At 36.3% G+C, this 11,931-nt stretch overlaps 1 pseudogene across 1 annotated transcript; it reads right to left on the bottom strand.

The window, feature by feature from the left end:
- Window positions 1–10,197: 10,197 nt before the first annotated feature.
- On the bottom strand, window positions 10,198–11,421 carry LOC114632160 (annotated as a pseudogene). Its single transcript, XR_003713043.1, has one exon. The product of XR_003713043.1 is annotated as an ADP/ATP translocase 2 pseudogene (transcript).
- Window positions 11,422–11,931: the final 510 nt, after the last annotated feature.

Consider the following 11,931-nt stretch of genomic DNA (forward strand, 5'->3'; position numbering starts at 1 on the left):
AGACATTATATATGCACTTCACAGTATGTCTAGACGAAATTGCATTCTTACACAAACTCCTTTCTTTCATTTATCATCATGTTGTTCATTCACTATGACAACAAAATGAAGGCCCATTACATGAATGTACATCAGATAAAACAACCATTACAACACAGACAAAATGCTGCTCTGCGTTATTCAAGTTACAGTACAAAAGAAAAGAACTTAAAACTTTACATTTGAAGTTATAATGTTTATGCCTTAGGCTTCTCTTCCAATCTAGCATCAGTTAATGAAACAATTTTATTCTTTACACAGAGATGCTAAGTACAATTTCTTTTGGTAGTTAACTTTAATTACAAAATCATTTTGTAAGATGAAATGAAATGATGGAACTTTAATATATTTCAAGTGTACATGTAAAAATGTAGACTATAGGAAATGTTTCACAGGTGGGTCTACCTTCTTTTCTATTATGTTCATATTTTTTTAAAAAATGAGAAAATATATTTTCATTAGATTTACCTACTCCTGTTTTTCTTGATTGATCTCCAAACAGACTTTATACTATGCAACTTTTTACAATGTGATTTTAGCTGCGGGTATGTCTGTTAACTTATGTGAATTTATATAAACTTGTGAGCAATATACTATAGAGATCAAAAAGGGCATTAGATTGTCTCAGACTGGAATTACAGGTGGTTGAGAACTGCCACACTTGTGGCTGACATCCATCCAAGGATCTAGAGTGTACAGCAGGTGTATTAAGTGTCCTTGATTGTACGTGCAAAGCTCTAGACTCTCAGCTTTTTATATCCTTTTTTGAGATTATGATTAAACAAATATATTCCCCCCCTTCTCTTTTCAAACACTCCCATATGCCTTTCTCCAGTCTCCTTCAAAGTCATGGCCTCTTTTTACACTAAGTATTATTGCATCCATATACACATATATATTCCTAAATATAACCTATTGGTTCCATAGAAGATTACTGAATGTATGTTTTCAGGACTTGATCCTTTGCACCAGATAACCACTTGGTGTGATTTTTCTGGAGTTCATCTCTTCTATTCCCAGCTTTTCTTTCTTGACTATAGTTCTTTGTGTAGAGGTCTTCCCTACTATCCAGTACAGCATATCACATTGTTGTGTTTTCGTTCAGTTTATATTTAGGTGTTCTTGTCCATAGTGCTTTATAGGTGAAGTTTCTGAAATTATTAGGAGACATGGTCTCATAGAAAATAATCTCTGTATCTATAACTCTTACACTCTTTCTGTCCTCACTTCAACAACAATTCCTGTGTCTTATATAAAGAAATCTTATTGTATATATGTCATTTGGCACTAGGACCAACAACATTGCATTTTGATTGTAGTTTTCTGTAGGGGTCTACATATGTTGCAAAGAGAAACTTTCTTAATGAGGAGTGAACACCACACATATTTGTGAGTATGAGAACATTTGTTTAGAAACTATTTAGGGATTACGTTAGTTTGGTAGAGTGGTAGTTGTAGCTGCTCCTTTGAGATTCATGATTTCACTATAGTGTGTGCAGATCCAAGAATGATCTTTCTTTTGTTGAATGGGTCCTACATCCAGTTGAATTCATATTTGTTAAACCAAGGGTACAAGTGCCACAATTGCACTCTTAGGGTTATTTTGACATGTTAGAAGTTGTGGCTCATAGTGTCATTGATGAATAACATTAATGATTGCTTCTCTATTCTTTGAAATGATGTTAAAGTTTGCATCACACTGATAATATGGAGATTTAAAATGGATGCCCAACAATCCAACATGGATGGAAATAATTTCATAAGGCTTCACTCCTAAATAAAGAGCTATATGAAATCTGTGGCCTCTGAAAGAGGGAGAGAACAATTTTCTCTAAGTATAAACCCCCGACAGGTTATTTAATCCTAAATGATCAGCCTTAAACAAATTTACAAACAAGAAAAAAATGAACTGACTCAATATAGAAAAAGAAGAGGCCCCGAATTTGATAAAGTTGAGAGGGTGTCACGAGAAATGGAAATAATGTAACTAAAGTATTTATATATGAAATTCTCAAAAAGTAAAATATTATAAGAGAAATAAAATATTTTTAAAGACAAAAAAGTAATTAATCCTAAACCAGCATTAACTTTTAGATATGGAAAGAATTTTCATCACTTCATGTTTGTGTTTATTTTTTTTTGACAAATTGTGTAATTCTAGCTAAACTTGAATATAGCCCAGACTGTCTTCAAGTTCATGGTAATGCTTTTACCAAAGCCTGACATCTCTAGCTTTGCCCGGTCAAATGGAGGGATTATAAGAATAAGTCTATGCAGAATTTTGAAGTACAATATCTTTGGTTAATCCCATACCTCACCATCTTTGTTTTTGTAGTTTGTGATGCTCTTGATTAACCATTTTAAACTCATTTAGGAGGTTTCTATCTCTATGTATTTACTATATACTTCTGTCTGTCACTCATATACAGTTATTACAGGTTTCTGGTATTGTGTTTCCATATTTCTTTTCTAAATACTTCTTTAAATTCCTCAAAGAACTTATTTCTACAAATACTGTCATCATATCTTAATTCAGTATAACATGGCATGCACTTAGTTCATGCTACATAAATAACAGTGAATTCCAAGAGAACAAAACTAAGGAGGAAAGGTTTCAAAGGTCTATTAAATTATTTGTACACTGAAGGATATAGATTCAAAATTAGTAGCCTGATAATAAATATTTCTTTTATACTCTACAGTCTCTAGTTTTGCAGAATAGAAACTCTAATGAAACATGGGATTACACATATTTTTCAGTTGTTCGGAACTGAGGACCAGCTATAGACAGTGTTTATGGTTAAGAAAATGATTTCTACAAAAGTACTGACTTTTATCATTATATTTGTATTTTAAGAAATTATTATCTGTATTGTTTCTATTCTTTTCTATATTTTCAATTGATTCATAGTGAGGAATTTTTACAGTCATTTTGCACACCTAATGAATACTTGCTGTTTTCTATGTACATATATGTATATACTTAGGCCAACTATATGATGAAATTAGCTTTCTTGTAGAAACTGACATTGGGAAACCTTTTCAGTGGCTTTGTAACTCTTCTAAGGTCTTCGTCTCTTACTGAAGAACCCATGATAGGGTAAGTACAGTAAAGGCGTTGGTGGTGACAGAATGTGAGAAATGTTGGGTGCATAGCCCAAAAATAGACTCAGGATATTGAGTGACATAAGGAACATCATTTGATTTAGGATATCAACAAGAAATGCATAAATGTTATGACATATGTGAAGGGATTTTGACTGACAGTGAAAATTTGTTAGATGGTGACATAGAAGAGGAGCTATATACGAATGCTTTCAGCCTGAAGGAAGAGACTAAGTAAAATGTTTAGAGATGAAAACAAAAAAATTACAGCAGAAAAAGCCAAGTATCTTACTCTTTAAAGAATATAAGATTTATATAATAGAATTAGCAGAGTTCTGCTCATATAACTGTGCTAGAGAAAGTAACTTAAGCCTAGAATTGTCATGGATTAATCTATACCTTCAGACTATTAGTATGTTAGCAATACACATCATATTTACTTCTAGTAGGCTGATAACCACAGAAAAATGTACATTTATATAATAGTTCACATAAGCATACACAGCATATGCAATAACATAACTGTCACATTTAATAAAGCATGCTTCTACCTGTGTTGTCATTTGCTCTCCCATTCTTTTAGAACTATATTTTAGTGGTGATTGTGATAATAAATTGTATAACAATCATCAGTATAAAAACGGTTGTACAAAGTCTATAAATATTAGAAAAAGAATGCTTTCAGTTACACAGGCTATTAAAATGCAGCTATTAGTCACAAAACTGAATCCGATGGCACATAAAGGATAGACTTTAAGATTGGATCTCTCTGGAAGAAATTTTGACAATAAGATATATATGGTTTTGACTTGATAATTTGTCATGATGATAGAGATAAAAATAAATAATTCAAACCCTCCATATAATGTTTCTGATTAGTAGTTTCATAGAGACAAAACTATTGTTTGAGACAATAAATATTTGTAAGCACTTACATATTATCTTTGCCTTTGGGTCCTCCATATCAAACTTTTTAATAATTATCAGAATTTAAAATATAAAAACAAAGAGAAAGTGAATTGTATTGAATAAAAGAATGGGTCACAATTATCCTAAATGACATTCTTAATTTTTTCTGGGTTAGAAGCTACATTAACAATTACTAGAAGCATATGTCACTAACCAAGTGACATCCTAGTGAGGCTGATTTTCTTCTAAAGTGAGATTTGGATCAAGATTCTTTTCTATTTTAAGCAGACCCCTTTATCACATATTAATGTTTTTCTGGATTTCTTCCTTTTATTAGCTACCCCTGAAAATGTCTACACATGCACTGGTGTGTCTCCAGTCCCATTCCATTTTCCAAGTCTCAGAGTTGACACCTAGACTTATGAACTTGATAAACTTGGTGATAACATACTATCTCCCTTATTGTGTTAGTATGATACCCCTACTATAATAATAGTCCACAGACATGGTAGGCAAAACAACAGGGATTTATTGGGATAAATTCTACAGGAATGTAATTTAGAATTTTAATACCAAGATCTCAGTTTTTTGTTATGTTTTTCCTATAACGTCTGCAGAAGTCCTTCCTGTACAACTCTCTTGGCTTCTTATGGTTTGCTGACAGTTTTTGGCATCCCTTCACTTTCTTACATTATTGCCTTTCTCTTTATGCTGCATTCTCCCTTTCTCTGTGCTCCAATTTCATTCTTTTTCTAAGAGTGAAAACTAATTATATCTTTAACCAAATCATATTCCAGAATAACTGTGAGCTAATCAGAGGGAGGGCTTTGATATTTTAATACTTAACTCATAGACAAGAAAGTGTGGAGTGCTCAAACCTTAGTTTTGAAATGACTAGAATTATCAAGGTGGTTTCATTTTATTACAGATGAGTAAACAGTGGCAGGAAAAGTGAAGACTGTTGCCATAACATTTGAGTTGTTTGCAATGGGAGTGCAATATACAAGTCAAAAGTAAACAGATTTCTCCGTGATGACAGAGGTAAGGGTTTTGAGGTGATCCCATGAGAAGGTTAGTGTAGTAGAGTTGTGGGGGAGGGGGAGGATTGTGCTAGAGAGGATTTGATAAACAGGAGTCTCTCGGTGCCAACTGCTGCAGCTGTTGTGAAACACTTACCAGCTTTGTGTTCACTACTTTGTTTGTATAATGAGAACATTCTCATACAGAGAACAATAGCTTGCCCACTGCCTTTTAATATGCTACTGTGAGAACTGGAATTGGCAACAGGAACTCACACGTCAGAAATAAGCCAAGTTCCAGGCTCTCTCATCTATATATGCCACCTGTCTGTTTTTGCTGGAAGAAAGAGTGAGAGAACACACATTTGTCTCTATAGGATTTTTAACTTGTGAAATGTTTCGGATTGCTTATTCAATCTTTCTGTTATTACTTTAGAGCCAAAAAGTTTATCCAGATATCCTGCATGACAATTCAGTTCTATAAATTAAAGAAACAGGATACTGACATGGCATTTATGTCTAGGAAGTAGCATGACATATATTTGGAAAAAGTGCCAGACTGAGAATTACCATGCTAGGCTCCATATATTCCTCAGTTGTGTGAGTTAGGCAGTCCTGTTAATATTGTGGGCTTCTATCTCATCATGAATTAAAGAGAGATAAAGAATAGTATATGTTTATGATTAGTTTGGGTACTATCTGCACTGCTTAGATTTCAAATCCATGAAATAACATGGCCTGAAAGCTTAAATGGTCAAAGTGATAATATTTTAGAGATACTTTCAAGTTGTAACAATTCAATATATTTTTATATTTGATTGATTTCATTCTTCTAGAATGTGTGTTTATATAGTATAAATTAAAAGTTATTGACGGGTGTGAAATTAAACATTTTTTGTTTTATTTTCTCATGTAAAATGAAAAGCAATGGCTTCATAAGTTTCAAGAGAAATCTTACTGAAACCTTATTAGGCAAGTGTTTACATGCAGGCAAATATCTTCTTTATTTTCATTTTTTCAGTACTAGATTCTGATACCTCCGTTCTGCATTAACCAGAAGACTTACTGCTAAAACCTTCAGTCAAATGAGCAAATTATTTGTAAACTTTGCTGAAATTGCACTCTTAAATGAGAGTTTAATTACTGTTATATGATTAACATCTTGCTTTTATTAATTGAAGATACTTAATATGTGTATACATGGTATTGCTGATATGCAGAGATGTCATATACTTTAGTAAGAGTTTCAAAGCATATGGTAACTATACACGATAGTTTATGTTTTTATTTTATTTTAATAGGTTTTATTATGATATTGTCATACATTTTTATATAGTATTTTGATCATATATACCCCTCATATCTTTCTGATTACTTCTCATCTCTTCTGATCTTCCTTTTCTAATCTGGCTGTTTTTCATTGTCTATTTTTATGACGTACTACTAAGTGTTTGTGTGTGTGTGTGTGTGTCTGTGTGTGTGTGTATTATATATAAATTTACAAATAATTTCTGCAGTATTAATTTTTATAACCTTTTAATTTTTGATATTAAAATATAATTATATTGACTCCTTCATATTCCTTCTTCCAACCTCTCCTGTATACTAACCTCTCTGCTCTTTTTCAAATTATGGGCACTTTTGAAAAAATATATATATATGTATTCCTAAATACATAAATACAGCTTGCTCAATTGTTATAATGTTAGTTCTATGTGTATGTTTTTCAGAGCTGATCATTGGTATTGGAGAACAAATTGGTGTGTTCTTCCATGGAAAAATTATTTCTATATGTCTCAGCACCCTTTAGTTGATTGTAATTCTGTAATTGTAGGGCTTGGGATCAGAAGGCAGGAGAATCAGAAGTTCAAATTATGTACAGCAACTTGGTGAGGTAAAGGCAAGCCAGAAACACATTGAGATCCATGTTAAAAACATAACAACAGTTAAAATAACTAGAGTGCTGGCAACATTTTAATAAAGTAAGTACATTTACTGAGATAGTAATACTGTAAAATGAAATAATAGTATGGACTTTCACGTTACTGAAAATAAAAACATGTAACAGTAAACATTGTCTTGTCACTGTCTGTGGAGATTTGAATAAGAATGAATTCTAAAGGCTCATTGATTTGAAAGTATAATCATTAGAGAGTAGAACTATTTGAGAAAGATTAGGAGGTGTGGACTTGTTGGAGGAAATGTATTACTTCAGGTGGGTCTTATGATCGTAAATGCACAAGCAAGGCCCATTGTATACCTTTTCCTGTTGCCTGATGGTGCAGATGTAGAACTCTGAGCTACTTCTCTAGCACCATGCTTAGCATACGGTAAGCTGTCCTCTACAACTAAACTTCTGAAGCTGAAAGCAAGGTCCAATTAAATGAGTTATTTTAGAAAGGTTGGCATAGTCATGATGTCTCTTCAAAGAAGGCATCAGCCTTCAGATTTTTATTCTTTTCATGTCTTTTTAACAAGAGAATAGTTCCATTACTTTGAGTCCATGGAATTTTGAAAACACCAGATGTTTATAGATGCCAATTTGTTATTATCTTTTATTTTTAATTTAAATATATATGCAGAAGTTAAAGCAGGTGAATGTATAAATTATACAAAAAAACCAGCAATATAACAATTTTTACAAAGTTTGGTGTCAATGTCCTCATTACCCTGTTAAGAGCTGGAAAAGATGCCAGTAAAAACAAAAGGTCATTTTTGGTGGAAATTTTTCTATTGTTATTTAATGGCAATTTTTCATAGTTGTTTTATAAAAGTAGAAGTGATTCTAATATCATTACCATAGTGACATGGTGGCATATTTTTAAACTTTTACAGCTTGGAAGACTTGAACCAAGATTGCTAGGGTGTGAGGCTAACCTATATTATATAGTGTTATCCTGTTTCTCCCTAAAATTTTCAGGAAACAAAAAGATCAAAATTATACTCTTTTAAGTGTTTTATATTAATGTGCATTTAAAGAAAATAATTTTCAATATGTTCAGACCTACGTTTTAATTATTTTAAAATAAAAAATAAATGATAATACTTAAAGTCAGAGGTGGAAAGGCAGCCAAGAATCTGAGAGCTCATTCTGCTCTGGCAGTGGACATAGGTTTTTGTTCCCTAAACTTATGGTTTTACAACTCACAACCTTCTTTAAGATCATCTTCATGGCATCTTATGTCATCTCCCGAACTCCAAGGACCATCTGTATTCATGTGCACTTGTCCAGACACAGATATATAAATATAATAATAAATTAATAAATAAAATGGCTACTGCATCATACATGTGTCAATAGGTGGCAGAGAGGAAAGATGTTCAGTCTTCTGAGCTGTAAACATCTGGATAATTAGGATATAGTCTAACATTCCTTGAAAAAAAAAGTGAGCCTGAGAGGCCTACCAGTCTAGTCCTGCTTAGGCACAGACAGACACCCAGGATAGGAAGCAAGCAGGAGACTAGAAGAATCCTGTGTGGGACCTTGTGCCCACAGTGGGAGTGAGTCTGAGACAAACAGTCATTCCAGGAGGCCATTCAGGTGAGACAAGTGAGACGCAAATGTGAGATAACCACTGGACTGGTGCCATTGGGCCTGGACAGCAAGCTAGCCCGAGATGAACACCAGACCAGTGCAATGCAGGCCTGAGGGGTAGACCATGCCCAAGATGATCCCTGTCCAGCACCATAATGCACTCCACAGACCACTCCTGAGACAACCCCAGATCCTCGGAGACGGTGAACAGTACTAAAATATACAAGTAAGTGGTGAAGAAATGGAAGAAAAAGAGAAACGGATGAGCATTGTGGACACAATGAAGAGAACAGAACTAGAGACAGGAACATAGTCAGGAACAGCATGATGTGAGTAGCCAGTGACAACACCTGGAACCATGATGGGACCTTGACCTGTGCTGTCACTTGAAGTCACATCTAAGTTTGTGGCTTTAAAGCAGCAGAAATCTTTGGCCATCAAAAGTCAGTCAGATGTCCCTGATCAGGTTGCTTCCCAGGGACATGTTGGTTTCTGAGAGTTGTATCGAACTGACTCTACTCCTCACTTGGGCATCATGGGAGAACTGGCTCTTGAGGCATGAGAGCAGGAGAGCAGATACCATCCCTAGCCATATGCAGTACTCAGGAAAGCTAGCTTCTCACAAGACAGTAATTTTTGGAGTTGCCAGCAAACTGTCTCGTGGATACAAGCTTGGGATAGCTGAACCTACCACTCTTCTCCTGTGTTCTTATGTAAAAGAAGTAGAAATATCCTCCCCCTCTTTTGCCTGTCACCATCTTCAGCAGGCAGGAAGCCTGGCCCTGGGGTTATGAAAGCAGGAGAGCTGTCCCTCCACCTCACAAGCTGCAGCAGGCCCTGTACTATGCCTGGGCAGCACAATAGAGCTAATACTGGTGGTGGGGGAGCTAGCAAATCAAACTAAGGACTTGAGTTTAGGAGAGATGGTCTTGTCACTTGTCTTCCTGGTGGATGTTTAGGGGGAGGTTACATGGGCAAAAGAGGTTTTCCAGGTCCCATCTTTGCTCCTATAACATGTGGGATAACTGAAACTGGACTCTGGTTCAGACAGGAGAGACACCTTCCTCTGTTCCCTTGTCATGCACATTGATGGCAGGCAGGATTGCTGGCCTATGTGACACGAGAGTGAGAGATCTGGCCATGTTTCTTGAAAGCTGCAACATTAAAGAAAGTAGGCCCTGCACCTTACCTGGCCTAGGCAGCAAAGCAGAGCTGGCCCTGGATGAAGGGTATGCTGGGGAGCCAGCCTTGAGAGCATGATAGCTCAAGTTGGGCTGAGCTACTCAAATACTTCTGAGGCCCAGATCAAGAATTTTGAATTAGCCCACTACAACATCTACCCAATTGATCAACTGCTGGAGTGCATGAAGGGGCTGGTCCTATGGATCTAAAACTACAGGATCTCCATAGCACAGGGTAGCCACAGGATATCCCTGAATAGGCCCAATGAGGTTCCAATACTGATAGAGTAACAGAAAACAACTGGTCTGATAGAGTACCAGACCAACTAATCATTATAAGGAATATTTCCAAGGAAAGAAGTGTGGACAAAAGGGTATACTGTGGGATACACTGTGACACAGTACAGTTTATTTTTATTTCTTCAATTTTTTATTATCAGGAGTGACTGAAATAAAATATATAATTGAGTCCCATCATTATTGTCATTATGGAAATGGCTTTAAGAGAAAACTGGTCAGATGAATATTATTGCTTCCCACTTTTCAACTGGTAAATAGTTGCCATTGATAAAATAGACAAACCCAGAGAATCTGTCCAGAATGTTCAAGATATGGTATATTATACAACATGCCTGTTCTCGGGGAGAACACCTAGGACATAATTATGTGTACTTCTTGATCTCATCATACAAGACAAGTACAAAGGCACCACCCATGCCTCTGAGAACGTTGGACCATGCACCCTTGAAAAAAGCCTTGCTTCCTTCATCGCGAGCGATCTTCCTCCAACAGTCAAGCGTGCCTGTATACATGATATCAGTTCCTTTGCGTCCCGACTGCATCATCATACGACGGCGAACCGTGTCAAAAGGATAGGAAGTCAGGCCAGCAACAGCAGTGACAGACTGTGCAATCATCCAGCTGATGAAGATGTGAGTATTCTTGGGATCTGGGAGCATTCCCTTTGCAGTGTCATAGATACCAAAGTAGGCAGCTCGGTAGATGATAATGCCCTGTACTGACACATTAAAGCCTTGGTACAGGCCCTTAATCCCATCAGATTTGTAGATCTTAACCAGGCAGTCACCAAGGCCTTTGAATTCCCTTTCAGCTCCAGCTTTGCCCACATCAGCTGCTAGACGGGTACGGGCAAAATCAAGAGGGTATACAAAGCACAAGGATGTGGCCCCAGCGGCACCACCTGATGCCAGGTTCCCTGCAAAGTAGCGCCAAAACTGGGTCCTCTTGTCCACACCACCCAGAAAGATCTGCTTGTATTTATCTTTGAAGGCAAAGTTGAGAGCCTGGGTAGGGAAGTATCTGATGACATTGGCCAGGTTACCACGCCAGAAGGACAGGACTCCCTGTCCCTTGGGGATACGAACCACGCAGTCTATAATGCCCTTGTATTGCTTATCTGCCGTGATTTGCTTGCTGGCATGCTGCACCTGCAGCAGCAGCTTGACCCGCTCGATGGGTGCTACTGCCGTCTTGGAGATGGCCGCGGCCACTCCACCGGCCAAGAAGTCCTTGGCGAAGGACACAGCGGCATCTGTCATGTTGAAAGCAAAAAAAGAAGAGGCAGGCGAGTGCGGGACAGGACTGGGTTGACAACCGGCTTTGACTCCGGGACTCTGGGCTACAGTTTTCACATGGTTTTTTTCTCTGTTGGGGGAAGGTAGCAAGGGGTGATGGGCAGGTATGGCAGGAGGCAGAAATGAGTGGAATTGGGGTACATGATGTAAAATTCACAAAGGACTATAAAAGGTTAAAAAGTATGATAAAAGAAATTTTTAAAGAAGCAATTGAGTGTTACCTTATATTTTATTATATACACTTTGTAAATTATTGTGCCACTTCTTTGGCAACATTTTGTTGTAAGAAAAAAAGTATTGGGTATTACCCATATACTAGACATGTTCTATGAGTTACTATAAAAAAAGAGCCTGTCCCCTTCATTGTTCAAAATAAAAATCAGTTTGGATATCTGTGCAATAGATAATAAAATATATCTGGAAATGGATGTTCAAAAAATCTCTCAGGACTCCAGCATGACAAATATTTATCATATGATGATATGTGAAACATATACTCTGTAAAGACAAAGTAATGCAGATATCCTAGGAGAAAAGAATGTTGTTTA

The sequence above is a fragment of the Grammomys surdaster genome, unplaced genomic scaffold (genome assembly GCF_004785775.1).
Source record: "Grammomys surdaster isolate TR1022 unplaced genomic scaffold, NIH_TR_1.0 97, whole genome shotgun sequence".
NCBI classification, from domain to species: domain Eukaryota; kingdom Metazoa; phylum Chordata; class Mammalia; order Rodentia; family Muridae; genus Grammomys; species Grammomys surdaster.